At 40.5% G+C, this 20,071-nt stretch overlaps 1 protein-coding gene across 15 annotated transcripts in view; it reads left to right on the forward strand.

Annotated features, from left to right (window-relative positions):
• IL1RAPL2 (interleukin 1 receptor accessory protein like 2) overlaps positions 1-20,071 on the forward strand; it is a 1,479,983-nt gene that overhangs the window by 177,391 nt on the left and 1,282,521 nt on the right. The window lies entirely within an intron of this gene.

The raw sequence follows: 20,071 nt of genomic DNA on the forward strand, positions 1-20,071 counted from the left end.
CCTTGTAGAGAGGATTTTAATTCCCTTATAAAGGGAAAATAAAAATAAAAAAACTCTAAGATCATCATGGATTTGCCTCAAGTCACTGAGGAAGAGATGAAGTCATTTTAATATTTCTTCATTCCAGACTACTGCTCCCTCACTCTCCCTCGTTTCCTTGTCCCTAGAACCCTTGCTACCGAGCATCCCCTATCCATCAGTCCCAAACACAGGCCCTTCTAGTGATTGATGTGGTTTTGCTTTGGACTCTAGGCATTGTGTGCTTGACTGTATCTCCTTTGTCATCTTTAGTGTGATGAGTTTTCCATGGTCAGCTTCCAGCACTGTCTCAGGCCTGCTCTGTCTTGCTGCCAAGGAACTACTCTGACTTGCAGATGAATTCCAAAATGTGGTAATCACCTGTGAAAATAAATGGGATAAAGATAGAACAAGTGACAGCTGAAATGTGTTTGCTCCTGTCTGAGGTCTTGGTTTTGTGTGACAGAAGGTGCATATAATGTTAGGTAGACTGTGAGATTCTGGGTAGGAACATTTGCCTTGGAAAGATAATTAGGATTTGGGAATGCGGCCAAGAGGTGAAAAAGGAAATATATGGCAGCAAACAATGCCGTTTTATGTGGAAAGGGGTCACAGGAAATCTGGCTTTTTAAATACAAAGTTTGAGACTTTAATCATAATAACAAGACTAACTACTATGTGCTAAGCACTTTCCCTGCACTATATTTCATTTTATCTTCACAGCAACTTATAAGGCAGGTTCTGATATTATCCCTATTTTACAAATGAAATAATAGAGGCTTGTGGTGGTGTGTGGTTTAGTCGCTAAGTTGTATTTGAATCAACTCTTTGTAACCCCATGGACTGTAGCCCGTCAGGCTCCTCTGTCCATGGGATTTCCCAGTCAAGAATACTGGAGTGGGTTGTCATTTCCTTCTCCAAGGGATCTTCCCAACCCAGGGATTGAATGTGCATCTCCTGCATTGGTAGGTGGACTCTACCACTGAGCCACCAGGGAAGCCCCAGTAGAAACTTAGGTAAATTAGCTTGCCTGAGAGCACATGGCTAGTAAGATGTAGAGCTGGGAATAATACTCAGGCCAACTTGTCTCCAGAGCTTACCCTTTAACCATTTCAGTTCAGTTCAGTTCAGTCGCTCAGTCGTGTCCACTCTTTGTGACCCCATGAATTGCAGCACACCAGGCCTCCCTGTCCATCACCAACTCCTGGAGTTCACCCAAACTCATGTCCTTCGAGTCGGTGATGCCATCCAGTCATCTCATCCTCTGTCGTCTCCTTCTCCTCCTGCCCCCAATCCCTCCCAGCATCACAGTCTTTTCCAGTGAGTCAGCTCTTCGCATGAGGTGGCCAAGGTATTTAATCATTTACTACTGACCAAACACTGTTCTGTCCTTCCCTAGTAGCTCAGATGGTAAAGCGTCTGTCTGCAATGCAGGAGACCTGGGTTCGATCCCTGGGTTGGGAAGATCCCCTGGACAAGGAAATAGCAGCCCACTCCAGTATTCTTGCCTGGAAAATCCCATGGACCATGGAGCCTGGTAGGCTACTGTCCATGGGGTCGCAAAGAGTCGAACATGACTGAGTGATTTCACTTTTACTTTTAAATACTGTTCTAAGAACTTTACATGTACTATACCATTGAAGCCTCACAACAGTGCTATGCCATAGCTGCTATTGTTATCCTGACCTTATAGATGAGGAAACAGACACACAAAAGTTGTGTGTTTAATAAATGGTGGAGCCAGTTCTCTTGTCCATTACTCCATAAAATGCTTTCCACACTATGTGAGGCAAGCAGGAAAATCCCAAAGCAAGGAGATGGTATAAACTATGAAGATGCAGAATAGATCATTGAGAGGCCACTATGTAAGTCACAACTAACAGGGATCAGTGGCAGTAGATGGGTTTGAGAAGTACACAGGTGGGTTCTTGAGTTAGCCTCTTTTAATCATTAAGTGAGTTATATTAGACAACTTGATTTTGAGGTGGATCCCAATATTCCATAGCACCTTCTGAAGAAGTTAACCCATTTGACTAGTTCACTAATATCTGCTATCAAGTCTTATACAAATTTCAATTTATGGCTTTGTCCATAATCTTGGGACACAATGGCCATCATTGAGATTTTAGCAAACATTAATCATATAAGTCTTTCTATGTTATAGTCCAGCTACCTCTCCCATCTCATATGACTTTCTGATTCTGCTCTACCACTGATAGACTTCGAATTCTACAAGTTCACAGCTGCCTGTCTACTCAAAGCCTAGGAAAAGTGTTTGGCACATAGTGGACAGTTAACAAATGTTTGTTGAATGATGAGAGATTCCTAGTATAAACAGAAAAGATGGGATATTAAGAAGAGTTGGAGGAATTTAGCATTTCTAGAAGGAATGCTACTGCCTTTATTTTAGAAGGAAGGATAATAGTAACACTCAAAATAGCAAATTGTTAAATAGGGCTTACCATGTGCCACACAGTATTCCAAACACTTTACACATATTAACTCATTAACTTTTCAAACCTATTAATTAATAATCAATTATTGCTATTGTCAAAATTTTTATAGAAAACAAAAAGCACAGAAAAGCTATGTGATTTGATAAAGTTCATACAGCTAGTGAGTGGTAGAGCTTTCCCTTAATGGTGAAAGAACACATGCAAGTGTAGGCCAGCCTTTGTTTATAATCAAGAAGAATAGAGCAGTTATGTCTAATGGTTTAATTTTTCCCTGTAATTTGCTAAGACAGAAGAAAGAGGATGGAATCAAGGGATGGAGCTTTGAAGATAATAGGACAATTCAAAGCACTCTTTAGAGAGTGGGAAATGGAATTGAACCAAAGATACATCTTAGGGTTACAGGTGGTATTGGGCTGGAGGTCTTGAACACAGTATTTTCTAGGTCTTCCTCATGTGTGACTTTGCCTAGCACTTATGGGTCACTATGATAGAGACCTGATTAAAGTGGACAATAGTGTTCATCCTTGATTAAAGTTTTGCCAGATGGATGCAATGAAATGTGAGAATGGCAAGAGAGTTTATGATATTGACGAGAATTATAGAAAAGATGGACTGAGGGACTGAAGCAGTATAAAAAGTGAGGTAAAGAAAAACTAGCTGATGGATTAGGAGAAAGTGAAGAACTCCGTGAACTTGAATATGAAAAGCAGAAAGAGAAGTCGTTTTGGACAGATAGTAGAATACTGGAGTTAGTGAAATGGAAGGTGAAACAGATTCAAGAATCTTAGGGATTGGTGGGGTGTAGACCAAGCCAGTGAGAATTCAGAAGTCAATGAACTATTAGAAGCTGTTGGATGAACCATCTATATGAATGTTGATATATCACTAAGAAAGAAGTTGCTGTATAACAAAGGGAACCCTTTCTGGTGCTCTATGATGACCTGGAGGGGTGGGCTGCAGGGAGGGGAGGGAGGCTCAAGAGGGAGGAATATATTTATAATTATGGCTGACTCGTGTTTTATGGCAGAAACCAACACAACATTGTAAAAATTTTAAAAAACAAACAAAAAAAGATATTAAATAAAGAAAGATGACAAGATAGCAAGGCTTGGGTTGCAGGAGATGATGCCAAGATCTGATAAGTAAAAAAATTGTTGACAGCTACAGAAAGGAGGAAGAGTGGTTGGTATAGTCAGATGACATAAGCCAAAGAGAGATTTACAAGAGTAAAGAGCAGTAGAAATAACAATGAGGAGCAAGGGTGATTTCTAGTCCTGGGATTCTTGGGGTGTGAGAAAATAATCATCTAACACTTCAGAGTGCTGCCAGGGAAGCAGTATCCACCTTTCACAATTTATTTCAGTTTCTGTATACCTAAGGTTTCTTTTCCTCATTCTTCTCTGTTTTCATATAATGATCTCTCTCTCTCTGTGGGTGTGTGAGTGTGTGTGTACTGTGTTGTGCTTAGTTACTCAGTCATGTCCAACACTTTGTGAGCCCGTGGACTGTAGCCTGCCAGGCTCCTTTGTCCATAGCGATTCTCCAGGCAAGAATACTGGACTGGGTTGCCATGCCCTCCTCCAGGGGATCTTCCCAACCCAGGGATCGAACCCAGGGCTCCCACATTGCAGGTGGATTCTTTATCATCTGAGCCACCAGGGAAGCCCAAGAATACTGGAGTGGGTAGCCTATACAAGACTAATTAAGACAATCATTGATTTTTTTTTTCTGGAGCCACATCATGTGGAGCTTCCTTGCCCAGGGATTGAACCCATATCCCCTGCATTTGAAGTGCAGAGTCTTAACCTCTGAACCAGCATGGAGTTCTGATTCTTTTTTAAAAAGAAAATCTCTAACTCAGATGATAGACTCTCACCCAGTCTAGAAAGTTTCTTCTTTGATGCTGTCCAACGGTTCACTTTGGAACTCTAGTTAGAGCAGGGTTAGATGAAAAAAGTTTTTGAAAATAATCCCCTCTAAAAGGCCTGGAGGTCTGACAGCTCTCCTCTGCCAGCCTGGAGATGTCAGAGAGCTGTAGAGAGAGCTCTGTGAATGGCTAGAAGCAGAACCTGGCCTGCTGTGTGTGTTTCACACAAAGCTGAGCCTTAAGGGGCCCAGTCAGCTGCTGCTTTCAGTAAAATCACTTCAAATAAGTTGTTGAGGAGTTAAATGCCTGAGAGTATTTCCTGGCTTAATGGTGGGAAATGAAATCCTCTTATCTTTGGAAAGGCCATCCAGGGTGTGATGGATCAGAGGGAGGGAGAGAAAAAAACAGGAGTGAGCCAACTTATATGCCATTGAAGCAGCAGCCCTGCTCTGTTTGGTCTCCTTCACATTGAACAGGCAGGAAGTCTTGGACTGTAGCTAGATCTCATCTCCTTTAATCCTGTTCTCCTTTGGGCTCTCCTGGATTAATTAGTTCTGGAGATTTGATCAGTATAATGACAGTTTTACCTGAAAAGCAAATGGAGAACCACTCTAGGTCTAGCAGGGAACCAGGGCACTGGCATACTGTTAGGTTTTTTAATCTGTTCTCAGGACCCTTTTCTCTAAGGGCTTTTATGTTGAATTCAGAAACTGGCCATTTTTCACAGCCATCTTGAAATAGCTGGCATCAGGAGAGCCCTGTCAAACTACAAAAACACTGTTTATTTTTAATCGTCAATAATATTCACAAGAAACATCCTTGACTGACCCTTGAGGCAGCCTAACCCCTACCCCAGGCTGAGAGATGGTCATCATATACTTTACTACTTAACATTGTGGAGCTGTGGTTGAGCCAGCTTAGTACAGACTGCTTGGGTCAAAGTTCTAGCTCTATCACTTACTAGCCATGTGACCTCAGGAAGAATGCAATAATATCCTTCCTAACCTCAGGAAGGATAAGCTTCAATGTCCTCTTCTGTAAAATGGTAATGATAATAGGAGTCCTACAGGTGTATAATAGTTGACATAGTACCTTAGTAATTGATTAGTCAATATCAGCTCTTATTAGTACTTTATTCTATAGTTTTAAAATTTTATGAGTCCTTTAATCATCAATGAAAATGATAAAGATTTTTTTAAAAGCCTGTTAAAATTGGGTAAGCCTCTGGGCCTGTTTTAAAAATCATTACAGAGAAATGTACTCATATGAAATATCTGTATATATAGCAAGATTTCTGCAGGAACTGTTCATTCTGGAAAGGAAAATAAAAGATCATGTTGCATTTCACCTGCTTTCCCCATCACATTGTCTAATAGATATCTGATCAGGTAAAATTTGTATACTTAAGAAACCTATAAATATCAGAGGTGGCCATCTTCAAGACATTTAGGATGGAAAAATGAAAATTTTATTATCAAGCAATGAAATTGATCATTAAAAGTAAATTGTAACTCTAAAAGAACTCTAGAAAAATTTGAGAAGCAGGACTTTCAGAAAGCAGGTGAATTCCCAGGTGCTCTGATAGGAATGCTCTATGGTTTTTTTGAGATGAGCACATCCTATAACTGTGAGATTATTGGTTAAATGCAGAGCAACTGCAAGATATGTTTATCCATGCAAGATATGTTTGTTATGTATGATCCATGACTCCTCCTTCATCTCCATCTCATCTGTGACCTTATTTTGCACATTGAATTGAGGACCCGAATAGATAAGCAGCAAAATCAGGAGGTTGGTCTTAGTCTCCTTTCCCTCCCCTTCTCTATCCCTTTTTCCCAGATGCCTATTCAAGGCCTTCATTCCTCATGCTTCCCCTTGTCTCTACTTGGTGCTGCTCCCTCAACACTGACCTCTCTAAAAGTGCCTTTGTCCCTTAGTCCTCCCACTCCAAGGAAACCAAACAGCTCTATCCAATAGCTGATATGATATAGTAATGTATCCTGTGTTGGTAGTGATAGTTTTTTTAAATTTATTTTTATTTAAAAATAAGATGATTACATTATAGAAGTTTGTGAATGCAAGAAATAGAGGGAGTGCTATGAAAGTGTATAATGATGGCCTTATCCTGATCTGAGGGCACATGGAAGGTCGGGCTGGGGAAGGGACATTTTGAACAAAAATCTGAAGGATGATTAGGGATTATTCAGATAAAGAAGGGTAACGGTGAAAGGCCTTTCTGACAGTCTATTCAAAAGCCCACAGGTGGGAAGAAGGGTCCAACCCTTCTTTTGAGAGATTTAGAGAAAGCCAATGTGAATGGAACACGTAGATGGGGCTGGGGGAGTAGACAGGAGCCTGATGGTTTGGGATTTCATTCTAAAAGTAGTGTGAAGTAATTGGAAAGTTTTGAACAGTAGAGTAGTATGACCATATTTGTCTTTTGAAGTGGAGGATTATATCTTTCTTGGGTTCAGCAAAACTGATCTTAAATTACCTGATCCTGGTTACATTTTCTTTCCATGTGGTTCTTGTCTATAAAGAGATAGGTGGTATATTGTGTGTGTGCTCAGTCACTCAGTCCTGTCCAACTCTTCGCGACCCTTTGGAAGCCAGGCTCCTCTGTTCATGGGAAATTCAGGCAAGGGTACTAGAGTGGGTTGCCACTTCCTTCTCCAGGGGATCTTCCTGAACCCACATCACCTGTGTTGCAGGAAGATTCTTTTTTGCTGAAACATCTGGAAGCCCTAGATGGTATACTAATTAAGGGCAATCCAAGAGAGAGCTCTTTGCTTCTAGAAATGATCTCTTTAAAGTCTCTTGTGTTTTCCTGTTAGGATAATGCACCCAGTCCTTTTTGTAAGATTTATATATGTATTTATTTTGTCTGTGCTGGATCTTTGATGCTTTGCACAGGCATTTCTGTTGTAGCTGTGGCCAGGGGCTACTCTCTGGTTGTGGTATGTAGGCTTCTCATTGCGGTGGCTTACTTGCCGCAGAGCATGGGCTCTAGGGTGTGGGCTTCAGTAGTTGAGGTTTGTGGGCTCAGCAGTTGTGGTGCACAGGCTTAGTTGCCTGCGGAAAGTGGGATCTTCCTAGAGCAGGGATGGAACCCATGTCCCCTGCATTGCAAGATGGATTCTTAACCATTGGGCCACCACGGACTCTCCCCGCTCTGTCCTCTTTTAATCTACTATTCATGGAGGAGATGCCACACCAAGTCTCCGGAATCAAATTATGAAGACTAAGATTAAGCCTTCACACTATGCACTGGGTAACAGCTTCTGAATTAGTAAAATGCCTCCTAAGTATTCCTCAGACTGAATAGGTGCCATTGGATTGCCTCTAAATTCAATGCTGAGAACACTCAATATCAATACTATTGCTTTTGGCTTTGGGGCTGAATAACATATTAAAATCAGTAATTGAATGATTTACTGTTCTTTAGGGTGGTTACATTTCATGGAGGCAGCTTAAATGCAATTAATTGTGGGCTAATTAAAGTGCTCCCTGCTTCTCTCTCAAGCTCCCCTTAGACATTGACTGCAATGAGTTGTGCAAGCCGCAGAAAACTGTAAATCATGACTCAGCTTAAAGAAAAATGGATTGCTTTTCTAGTACTTATTGAACACTTTAAACAGATGTTTAAATCTTTACAACTTTTAGATAATTAAAATTATAAATCTGTGCCCTTTGAACAGAAACATGAGTAGGGATCAGAGGTATAAATAGCACCATGCTGATGTGATTCGTCTTGTGGCTTCAGGTTTATTACTTTAACAAGTGCTCTCCTCAGGCAAAATGGCAAAGTGGAGAGGTTTGTCTTTCCTGCAGTTTTACCTCCCAGAACTCCAAGCTCCTGAGCTGCCTTTGGCTGCCCACTGCTGTAGGACCCAGTCAATGCCAGTTCTTCCCTCTGACATCAAAGGTTCATCTGTCCTCTATTTTTTCCCCTGGAGGCTTTGCTGGAATGTTAGTTAGGGCAATGGAGCTACAGTAACAATTAAACTGCTGACTCTCAGTGATCTGACATAATAGTTGATTTTTCATGCAAAAGAAAAAAAAAAATCAGGGACTTCCCTGGTGTTCCAGTGGTTGAGGCTCCATGCTCCCAATGCACGGGGTTTGGGTTCAGTCCCTGGTCAGGGAACTAGATCCCACTTGCTGCAACTAAGATGTGATGCTGCCAAATAAATAAATATTTTTAAAAATTCCAAAATGGGTGCTCCTGTTTGGCTGGAGGTTCCTACTCTAAGCACTCATGCTACTTTCACCTGTGGCTCCATCATCTTTGCTATGTCTATCCCAAGGTTGCCATTCTCTTCTGTGTCAAGTGGGAAGAAGAAAGAAAGGCATGGAGAATCATGTATGTGAGGCTTTTATGACCCAGGACTGGATGTGTATCTTGTGTTCACAGTCCATGGCCACACCTGACTTCAACAGAGGATAGGAAGTAGACTTTAGCTCTGTGTTTAGGATGGAAGGAAAATGGGTTTGAAGGATAACCAGTCAGTTGCCGCCACTCTTGATGACTAAAGCATATCTGCTAAGTTTGCAGTAAGGGGTTAGTGGCCTATCCCCCTTTGATAATTTCTTTTCAAATGGGGCTTTCAGAAAAAAAATATATAGTTGGAAAATCAGTTGCTGTATTAAACTGAGGATTCCTTTTGTTTCATTGTCTTTCTGTTACAAACTTGTTCAAATTCTTTATGATGACACAAAAAATACATTTTGTGCCCTACAGAGTGTTATCTTTCTGTGTCTCTCGCTGCCTTATATGCTTTCTCTCACTCTGATATGCACACATATACACACACAGGATGGTTATGATGATGATGATTATGATTGCGAAAGTAATTAGAAGCTTTTCTTGGGCATTTCCCCTTTAAACTGAATTGATATTTCTGCTGAGAACTGCTGTGATCATGATTCCAGTATTATTTGCCACTAAAGAAGTTGCTTAGATGTTCACTCATTAAGTTATACAGTTCAGTTCAGTCACTGAGTCCTGTCTGACTCTTTACAACCCCATGAACCATAGCACACCAGGCCTCCCTGTCCATCACCAACTCCCAGAGTTTACCCAAACTCATGTCCATTAGGTCGGTGATGCCATCTAACCATCTCACCTGTGTCGTCCCCTTCTCCTCCTGCCTTCAATCTTTCCCAACATCAGGGTCTTTTCAAATGAGTCAGCTCTTCACATCAGGTGGCAAGAGTACTGGAGTTTCACCTTTAACATCAGTCCTTGCAATGAACACCCAGGACCGATCTCCCTTATGATGGACTGGTTGGATCTCCTTGCAGTCCAAGGGACTCTCAAGAGTCATCTCCAACACCACAGTTCAAAAGCATCAATTCTTCTGCACTCAGCCCTCTTTATAGTCCAACTCTCATATCCACACATGCCCACTGGAAAAACCATAGCCTTGACTAGATAGACTTTGTTGACAAAGTAATGTCTCTGCTTTTTAATATGCTGTCTAGGTTGGTCATAACTTTCCTTCCAAGGAGTAAGTGTCTTTGAATTTCATGGCTGTAATCACTTTCTGCAGTGATTTTGGAGCCCCCCAAAATAAAGTCAGCCACTGTTTCCACTGTTTCCCCATCTATTTTCCATGAAGTGATGGGACTGGATGCCATGATCTTGGTTTTCTGAATGTTGAGCTTTAGGCCAACTTTTACACTCTCCTCTTTCACTTTCATCAAGAGGCTCTTTAGTTCTTCTTCATTTTCTGCATAGGGTGGTGTCATCTGCATATCTGAGGTTATTGATATTTCTCCCAGCAATCTTGATTCCAGCTTGTGCTTCCTCCAGCCCAGCTTTTCTAATGATGTACTCTGCATATAAGTTAAATAAGCAGGGTGACAATATACAGCCTTGACATACTCCTTTTCCTATTTGGAACCAATCTGTAGTTCCATGTCCAGTTCTAACTGTTGCTTCCTGACCTGCATATAGGTTTCTCAAGAGGCAGGTCAGGTGGTCTGGTATTCCCATCTCTTGCAGAATTTTCCACAGTTTATTGTGATACACACAGTCAAAGGCTTTGGCATAGTCAATAAAGCAGAAATAGATGTTTTTCTGGAACTCTCTTGCTTTTTTGATGATCCAGCGGATGTTGGCAATTTAATCTCTGGTTCCTCTGCCTTCTCTAAAACCAGCTTGACCATCTGGAAGTTCACAGTTCATGTATTGCTGAAGCCTGGCTTGGAGAATTTTGAGCATTACTTTACTAGCATGTGAGATGAGTGCAATTGTGCGGTAGTTTGAGCATTCTTTGGCATCGCCTTTCTTAGGGACTGGAATGAAAATTGACCTTTTCCAGTCCTGTGGCCACTGCTGAGTTTTGCAAATTTGCTGGCGTATTGAGTGCAGCACTTTACAGCATCATCTTTTAGGATCTGAAATAGCTCCACTGGAATTCCATCACCTTCACTAGCTTTGTTCATAGTGATACTTCCTAAGGCCCACTTGACTTCACATTCCAGGATGTCTGGCTCTAGGTGAGTGATCACACCATTGTGATTATCTGGGTCATGAAGATCTTTTTTGTACAGTTCTTCTGTGTATTCTTGCCACCTCTTCTTAATATCTTCTACTTCTGTTAGGTTCATACCATTTCTGTCCTTTATTGTGTCCATCTTTGCATGAAATGTTCTCTTGGTATCTCTAATTTTCTTGAAGAGATCTCTAGTCTTTCCTATTCTATTGTTTTCTTCTACTTCTTTGCATTGATTGCTGAAGAAGACTTTCTTATTCTTCTTGCTGTTCTTTGGAACTCTGCATTCACATGGGCATATTGTTCCTTTTCTCCTTTGCTTTTCGCTTCTCTTCTTTTCACAGCTATTTGTAAGGCCTCCTCAGACAGCCATTTTGCTTTTTTGAATTTCTTTTCCATGGGGATGGTCTTGATCCCTGTCTCCTGTACAATGTCACGAACCTCCGTCCATAATTCATCAGGCACTATGACTGTCAGATCTAGGCCCTTAAATCTATTTCTCACTTCCACTGTATAATCATAAGGCATTTGATTTAAGTCATACCTGAATGGTCTACTGGTTTTCCCCACTTTCTTCAATTGAAGTCTGAATTTGGCAATAAGGAGTTCATGACCAGAGCCACAGTGAGCTCCTGGTCTTGTTTTTGCAGACTGTATAGAGCTTCTCCATCTTTGGCTGCAAAGACTATAATCAGTCTGATTTTGGTATTGACCATCTGGTGATGTCCATGTATAGAGTCTTCTCTTGTATTGTTGGAAGAGGGTGTTTGCAATGACCAGTGCATTCTCTTGGCAAAACTCTATTAGCCTCTGCCCTACTTTATTCTGTATTCCAAGGTGTTACTCCAGGTGTTTCTTGACTTCCTACTTTTGCATTCCAGTCCCTTATAACGAAAAGGACATCTTTTTTGGGTGTTAGTTCTTGAAGGTCTTGTATGTCTTCATAGAACCATTCAACTTCAGCTTCTTCATCATTACTGGTCGGGGCATAGACTTGGATTACCATGATATTGAATGGTTTGCCTTGGAAATGAACAGAGATCATTCTGTCATTTTTGAGATTGCATCAAAGTACTGCATTTTGGACTCTTTCGTTGACTATGATGGCTACTCCATTTCTTCTAAGGGATTCCTGCCCATAGTAGTAGATATAATGGTCATCTGAGTTAAATTCACCATTCCAGTCCATCTTAGTTTGCTGATTCCTAGAATGTTGACATTCACTCTTGCCATCTCCTGTTTGAATTCTTCCAGTTTGCCTTGATTCATGGCCCTAACATTCCAGGTTCCTATGCAATATTGCTCTTTACAGCATCGGACCTTGTTTCTATCACCAGTCCCATCCACAACTGGATGTTGTTTTTGCTTTGGCTCCATCCCTTCATTCTTTCTGGAGTTATTTCTCCACTGATCTCCAGTAGCATATTGGGCTCCTACTGACCTGGGGAGTTCACCTTTCAGTGTCCTATCTTTTGCCTTTTCATACTGTTCATGGGGTTCTCAAAGCAAGAATACTGAAGTGATTTGCCATTCCCTTCTCCATTAAGTTATTAATCTGTTCTAATAAGGCATCAGTGGCTTAAGTTGTTTTAAAGCCAAGCATCTTCTAACATTTTACATTCTCCAGGAGATACAAAAATAGAATAAATATATCTTGTGAAATTTCATTTGTACATGATAAGTTAGGTTCCGAGGACATTTGAAAAATGTAAACTGGCAATTTATCCAGAAGGTGTTATATAAGAATCCATTCTACTTTGCTTGAGCAATGATGGGAAATTAACAAATATTTCTGTTCTTTTGCTTCTTTATCCATGTATTAGGATACTGAGAACCTTAATTAAAATGAAATAAATTTATAAGCTTTATTTATGTCTTTATTTCTAACCAGTCAGTTGATTTCACTTAAATGGCATTTTATTTCACTCTCCAGAAAATGGCTCTGACCTTTAAACTATCTTTGCTGGGGGCTAAGAATATTTCTCATCTAGAACCAGTGTCATAATATACAGATACAGTGATAGCTATTACCCAGTCACTTTAGGACTAAAAGAATTTCTTAAAGCAATTGGAGACACATTTTTAGGAGCAAATACTGTAATACTCCTATTGTTGAGCTCGTGAAATTTTAAGAGCTTGACTCATTGGATTTGTTAAGGATAATTTTTAAAGCTGTGGCCCCATCTTTGATAACATAGGTTTTATATCATCCCAATTAAGAGCCTTCATGATATGTCAGTTCTATTCTCTTCTCTGGCTTTCCTCCCACTTTCCACGTATTAAAAGACAAAGCTATGAAGTTTCATCCTATAGTGCTATATCTGGTTTCAGTGCATGTGAAATCTTTCAGAGAAGATACTTTCTCTGAATCTTAAGATTAAGCCTATTCTGGATATAGATTTTAAATCTTTTTTCTTTTCACCTTCCCCTCCATACAAACTTCACTGTCCACTTTATCCTTCAGAATAATGGAATATCTGTCAGAATCTGGAACTTGAGTTATTTTAGGCAGCAAACACCTTTCCCAGTATTTTGTACCTGCTGGAACTTTGTATTATTGATTTCTGAATTCTCATGTACAGATGGCACGTGGTCCCTGCCTTCAGGAAACTTATATCCATTGACAGACAATGTCATAGCAAAACAGACTTACTTCTAATGCCTCCTTGGAATTTTTCAGTGTGAACTGCCTCCCATGATACCTGTGATGTATCATGTAGAAGTTAAGTCTGGTCATTGTATGGGCTCTGGAATCAGACAAGTCTGTGCTGAAGTTCAAATCAGCTAGTTCCCAGTTGCATGACTTTGGGCAACTTATCTAATTTCTTTGGCCTCAGTTTCCTCTTTTGTAAAGAATGGTGATACTGCCTACCTCATAGGTCATCTTCTGGATGAAATTAATAAATCTAAAGTAACAGGATGCTTGATGAAAGTGAAAGAGGAGAGTGAAAAAGCTGGCTTAAAACTCAACATTCAAAAAACTAAGATTATGGCATCCAGTCACATCACTCCATGGCAAATAGATGGAGAAACAATGGAAACAGTGACAGGCTTTAATTTCTTGGGCTCCAAAATCACTGCAGATGGTGACTGCAGCCATGAAATTAAAAGACACTTGCTCCTTGGAAGAAAAGCTATGGCAAACCTAGAAAACATATTAAAAGCAGAGACATTACCTTGCTGACAAAGATCCATCTAGTCAAAGCTATGGTTTTTCTAGTAGTCAGGTATGGATATGAGAGTTGGACTATAAAGAAAGTTGAGCACCGAAGAATTGATGCTTTTGAACTGTGGTATTGGAGAAGACTCCTGAGACTCCCTTGAACTGCAAGGAGGTCAAATCAGTCAGTCCTAAAGGAAATCAGTCCTGAATATTCATTGGAAGGACTGATGCTGAAGCTGAAACTCCAATACTTTGGCCGCCTGATTTGAAGAACTGACTCACTGGAAAAGACCCTGATGCTGGGCAAGATTGAAGGCAGGAGAAGGGGATGACAGAGGATGAGATGGTTGGATTGCATCATCAACTCAATGGACATGAGTTTGAGCGAGCTCTGGGAGTTGGTGATAGACAGGGAAGCCTGGCATGCTGCAGTCCATGGGGTTGCAAAGAGTCAGACATGACTGAGCAACTGAACTGAACTGAGCACTATGCTTGGCACAAAATAAACACTCTATAAATGTAAGATTGTATACATTTATGATATATAGATACATACATACATACATATTTTATATATATATATATATATATATATAGTATATATGTAATACAGATGGTAATTATGAAGTCCCTGATTATATAGGCTCCTGATCAGGGAACTGACAGAAGAGATTTTTCCCATGATAAAGAACTAAATGTTCTTTCCCTGTCTACTCCCCTGTTTAGTTCAGATGAGTTCAAGGAAGAATGATATATTGCCTCATAGCAATCTTCATTCTGTGATTTTAGAATAGGGAAGGCATTATCTCTGAAAACTTCCCAATGTATTACAGTTGACTGATTCCTCCTTCTTAGGGGCTGAGGTGGGCCCAGTCTGGGTGCCAGGACCTAGGCCAGAGGGCTTGGTTTGTGTTTGGCAAAGTTTTATGTCCAAAATGACAAGAAGTGGGAATCTTATACTTATTGAAAGCCAAAAATGAAAATAAAAACCAAGGCTCATTTTTTTAAGTACAGAGAGTGAGAGTAGAACCAAAAATAGGAGATAAAAACAAAGACTCAGAAGCAGGGCAGAATTTGTTTGGAGAAGCGGAGCAGGAGCAAGAATAGAAGGAAGATGTTAAACACTGAAATAGGGTCAGAGTACCTGTGGCTTATTTTATGAACTCATGGCCACATTCCAGATGGCTCTAGTGGTAAAGAACTCGCCTGCCAATGCAGGAGGCACAAGAGATGCAGTATGATTCCCTGGGTCAGGAGGATCCCCTGGACGAGGGCATGGCAACCCGCTCTAGTATTCTTGCCTGGAGAATCCCATGGACAGAGAAGCCTGGTGGACTACAGTCCATGAGGTCACCAAGAGTCAGACATAACTGCAGCAACTTAGCAGCATCAGCAGAGGGAACAGAGTTAAATACTGAAATAGGGTCAAAGTACCTGTGGCTTATTTTATGAACTCGTGGCCACATTGGACATGAGATAGTAACCTAGTCTAAATTTCATGGTTGGTTGCACAGCATTTATCCAATTTTGCCAAAACTCCACTCCTGCAAAGACACAGGGTCTTTCCCATAGTTCAAACATTCCATTTTTAAAAGGGTACAAGGGCATAATTAAAGGGCAGGTATCTTCTCTGTCAATGACATGAAAACCCTCATGGGTTAGGGGTGTCCTCCAACTTCCCAGTTTCTATTAGTACCCTGTATTGCATGTACAATTTGCAAATTATTTATATTTTGAATTTTATTATATATAAATTTCTCTTTTGATGGGAACAAACTCTTCGAGTTCATTAAAAATGGTGCAAAGTTGTCCTTCCTTTTGTTTGTTTTCACTGTTTGTTGAATGTGATTGGCTGTTTTTTGTTTTTATTGGATGAGGGGTAAAATTCTAATATTACCAGGAAGAAATGACCCAGTTCTTATTCCCTCCAACTTGGCCTTTCATGGTTTTCTGTGCTCTCATCATGTTGCTTCTCAGCCTTTATCTTTCCAGTTTGAAAAATTCTCTTTATCCAGTGTATTTTACTTGGTAGCTCTCCATTTCATTGATCAATCCACAAGCAATGTGGCAATGCATTTTTAGCTTTTATTATGTGCCCAACAGAGCCTCAGACACTGTTGGGGAAATAATAGAAGGAACAGACATCACCTCAGCCTATAGAAAGCCTGAGATTTTGTTGGAGTTTACTTGGAGATCGACAAATCTAGAGAAGCATTATACATTTCATACAATAAAATGCAGAGATGGCAAGCCTCCTAGATTAGGGATCTCATATGTTAGTATGCTTTAGAATCACCTGAGATCTTTGTTGAACACACAAATTCCTGAACTTCAGACAGTTTGATTCTTTAGGGCATGGGTGATACTCAGTAATCTGCATTTTATCAAGATGCCTAGACTATTCTGCCTAAGCTATAGTTTGGAAGCATTGGGATAAAAGTATCTGTGAAAAATAGGGAGACATGTAAAGGCTGGGGGTGACCTGGAAAGGTTTGACTGGAGCCTGGAAGGGTGGGCTGAATTTGAAGAATTCGTGGTGGGAGGAGATTCATAAAAGGGGTACCAGAGGTGGGGATGAGAATGGAATATGTTGCAGAGACTGGCTAGTTATTCACCATTTCTATTTTCTTCCTAGACACATGGACTACTTTTCCCAGCCTTCACACAGTGACTCATGACCATTTAACTTAGTTCTGGCCGGTGGAATGTGGACTTACGTTGTGTGTCATTTTTAATCCTGGCCCATAAAACCTGCCCATGTGATCTTGTACTGTTTCTCTTCTATCCACTGGCTTGATGTTGATACCTTGGGCAACCTTGGAATCAACAAGGTGGAACTGGTACAGATTCCACCAATGTGGGTGCCAAAATAACTCTGAATACCCCTTACCCATAAGGAACATCTGTTTTGGACTTTGCTTGAGTAAGATTTCTATTGTGTTAAGCTCCTAAGATTTCAGGGATTGTCTGTTAGAGCTTTTACTGTAACGTTAACATTGAGGGGACCAGGCTAACTGAGGCAGATAATTTCTGGTAGTGATCATCATTATTCTTCTTAGGAATGTCTTTCAGACTCACCATTACCCAGAATTAATGCGTGGACACTAGATGTATATGCAGTCATCTAGGTAAATTGTCTCAAGAATCATATAGACACTTTCAAAATGCCTTGTATATATTTCTATGTGACATTTAATTATCTGGGCTCTTAGCATGACATTCCTTTAACCCTAAATCCCTTGGCCAAGCATGAATGGATTTGAAAACAAACATTTCACTGAAATAGGGGGGTTCAATTTCTTTGGACCCTTTAAAGCCTTCTCAGATATGGCAAAGGTAGGTGAAAGCATATTAGCACGCATTGGGAAGAACTTAATTCATATCACACCCACATCCTGCCTTTCCCCTGCTCCACACCTGCCTAACCACTCCTAGGAAGTAGGATGGTTGGCTGCAATTAAACTCAAGCACCTTCTCAAGCACTCGGTGAAAAACAGCTTGGTATAATGATACTTCTGCTCCTACTCCATAGGAGTGAGCTGAAAAGATATTAGCAGTTGACTTAGAAACTTGTGAGGGTCTTGCAATTTGAATTCCCATAATTATTGGTTGCTTAATTGTTCCTAGTAATGGGTGACTTATATAGGTTTTTCACAGAATTTATCACTTATATTTATTAATCATTTTTTAAAGTAGAAAACACTGACATTCTTTCAGTGGGACAGGTGATATATTCAGCCCTGTGAATTTCAGAGTTCACCTTGCCTGGTACCTTCTCACACTGCCCTGTTGTTTTTTTTTTTTTTTTCATGGATGGATACAGCAGAATCCGGATGACTCCTAACATGCAACGGACTTGTGATCTGGACAAATCTTGTTATTGGATGCTGATGGATGTATGATCTGGAGGCCCCTGTCCTATCCCCAAATTTTCCCCTGACCAGAAGGATCTCTCCCTGGCCTGACAAAGTGTCTGATATTTTCACTATTGAAATAGGTCTGGGGGCCACAACATTATCTCCAAAGAGTTTCCAAGTAAAATGTAATTAATTACTATGGCTAAGGACTTCCTTGGTGGTACTAGTGGTACAGAAACTGCCTACCAATGCAGGCGACATAAGAGATGCGGGTTTGATCCCTGGATTGGGAATATCCCCTGGAGAAGGGCATGGCAACCCACTCCAGTATTCTTGCCTGGAGAATCCCATGGACAAAGGAGCCTGGCGGGCTATAGTCCCTGGGGTCACAAAGCATTGGATACGACTGAAGGGATGTTAAATATGTTAAGTATGCATGCGCAAGAGCTAGAATAACCCATTATGTTAAATATGCATGCGCAAGAGCTAGAGTAACCCATTACCCACCAACAAAAATTAGCTTATCAACATTTCATAAAAATAGGACATAAATAGAATGGTATTCAGGAGGGAAAAAGCTGAATAAATGGAGCACTCTCTGCTTTACTGAATGGAAAACTCCTCAGAATCTCTGGGGCCAGGTGAGACCCCTGGCAACTTGGGGAAGGTGCACCTTGCACTCCATCTTGAGGAGCTTCAGAGAGGGTGTATTCTCCAGAGAACGAGAAATGGTGGACAGCTAAAGCAAGAAATGGAATTTGAAATGGGACATATGGAAATAGAGAATAGAGAAGGAAGGAGACTTTTAAAATGGGGAGCAAGAACAGGGATTTGAAAAATGAGATGTCAACATATCAAGCCACATCTCTGGAAAGAATCACTGGAGAGAATAACAGAATAACAGAAAGAATAAAGGCATACTTGCTACTCCTTGCCCTCACATCAGGCAGCTCCTACCCTCACTGCCTTACCCAGTCTTGTTAGACCCACATGTCATGCAAATATTTAATATTATCCTTTGTTAGCTTATTTTTTTATTTTAATTTTTTTAAAATTTTATTTTATTTTTAAACTTTACAATATTGTATTAGTTTTGCCAAATATTGAAATGAATCCGTCACAGGTATACCTGTGTTCCCCATCCTGAACCCTCTTCCCTCCTCCCTCCCCATACCATCCCTCTGGGTCGTCCCAGTGCACCAGCCCCAAGCATCCAGTATCGTGCGTTGAACCTGGACTGGTGACTCGTTTCATACATGATATTATACATGTTTCGATGCCAGTCTCCCAAATCTCCCCACCCTCTCCCTCTCGGACAGAGTCCATAAGACTGATCTATACAACAGTGTCTCTTTTGCTGTCTCGTACAAAGGGTTATTGTTACCATCTTTCTAAATTCCATATATATGCGTTAGTATACTGTATTGGTGTTTTTCTTTCTGGCTTACTTCACTCTGTATAATAGGCTCCAGTTTCACCCACCTCATTAGAATTGATTCAAATGTATTCTTTTTAATGGCTGAGTAATACTCCATTGTGTATATGTACCACCGCTTTCTTATCCATTCATCTGCTGATGGGCATCTAGGTTGCTTCCATGTCCTGGCTATTATAAACAGTGCTGTGATGAACATTGGGGTACACGTGTCTCTTTCCCTTCTGGTTTCCTCAGTGTGTATGCCCAGCAGTGGGATTGCTGGATCATAAGGCAGTTCTATTTCCAGGTTTTGAAGGAATCTCCACACTGTTCTCCATAGTGGCTGTACTAGTTTGCATTCCCACCAACAGTGTAAGAGGGTTCCCTTTTCTCCACACCCTCTCCAGCATTTATTGCTTGTAGACTTTTGGATCGCAGCCATTCTGACTGGCATGAAATGGTACCTCATAGTGGTTTTGATTTGCATTTCTCTGATAATGAGTGATGTTGAGCATCTGTGTTTGTTAGCCATCTGTATGTCTTCTTTGGAGAAATGTCTATTTAGTTCTTTGGCCCATTTTTTGATTGGGTCATTTGTTTTTCTGGAGTTGAGCTGTAGGAGTTGCTTGTATATTTTCGAGATTAGTTGTTTGTCAGTTGCTTCATTTGCTATTATTTTCTCCCATTCTGAAGGCTGCCTTTTCACCTTGCTAATAGTTTCCTTTGTTGTGCAGAAGCTTTTAAGTTTAATTAGGTCCCATTTGTTTATTTTTGCTTTTATTTCGAATATTCT

Source organism: Bos javanicus, chromosome X (genome assembly GCF_032452875.1).
Source record: "Bos javanicus breed banteng chromosome X, ARS-OSU_banteng_1.0, whole genome shotgun sequence".
Classification (NCBI taxonomy): Eukaryota; Metazoa; Chordata; class Mammalia; order Artiodactyla; family Bovidae; genus Bos; species Bos javanicus.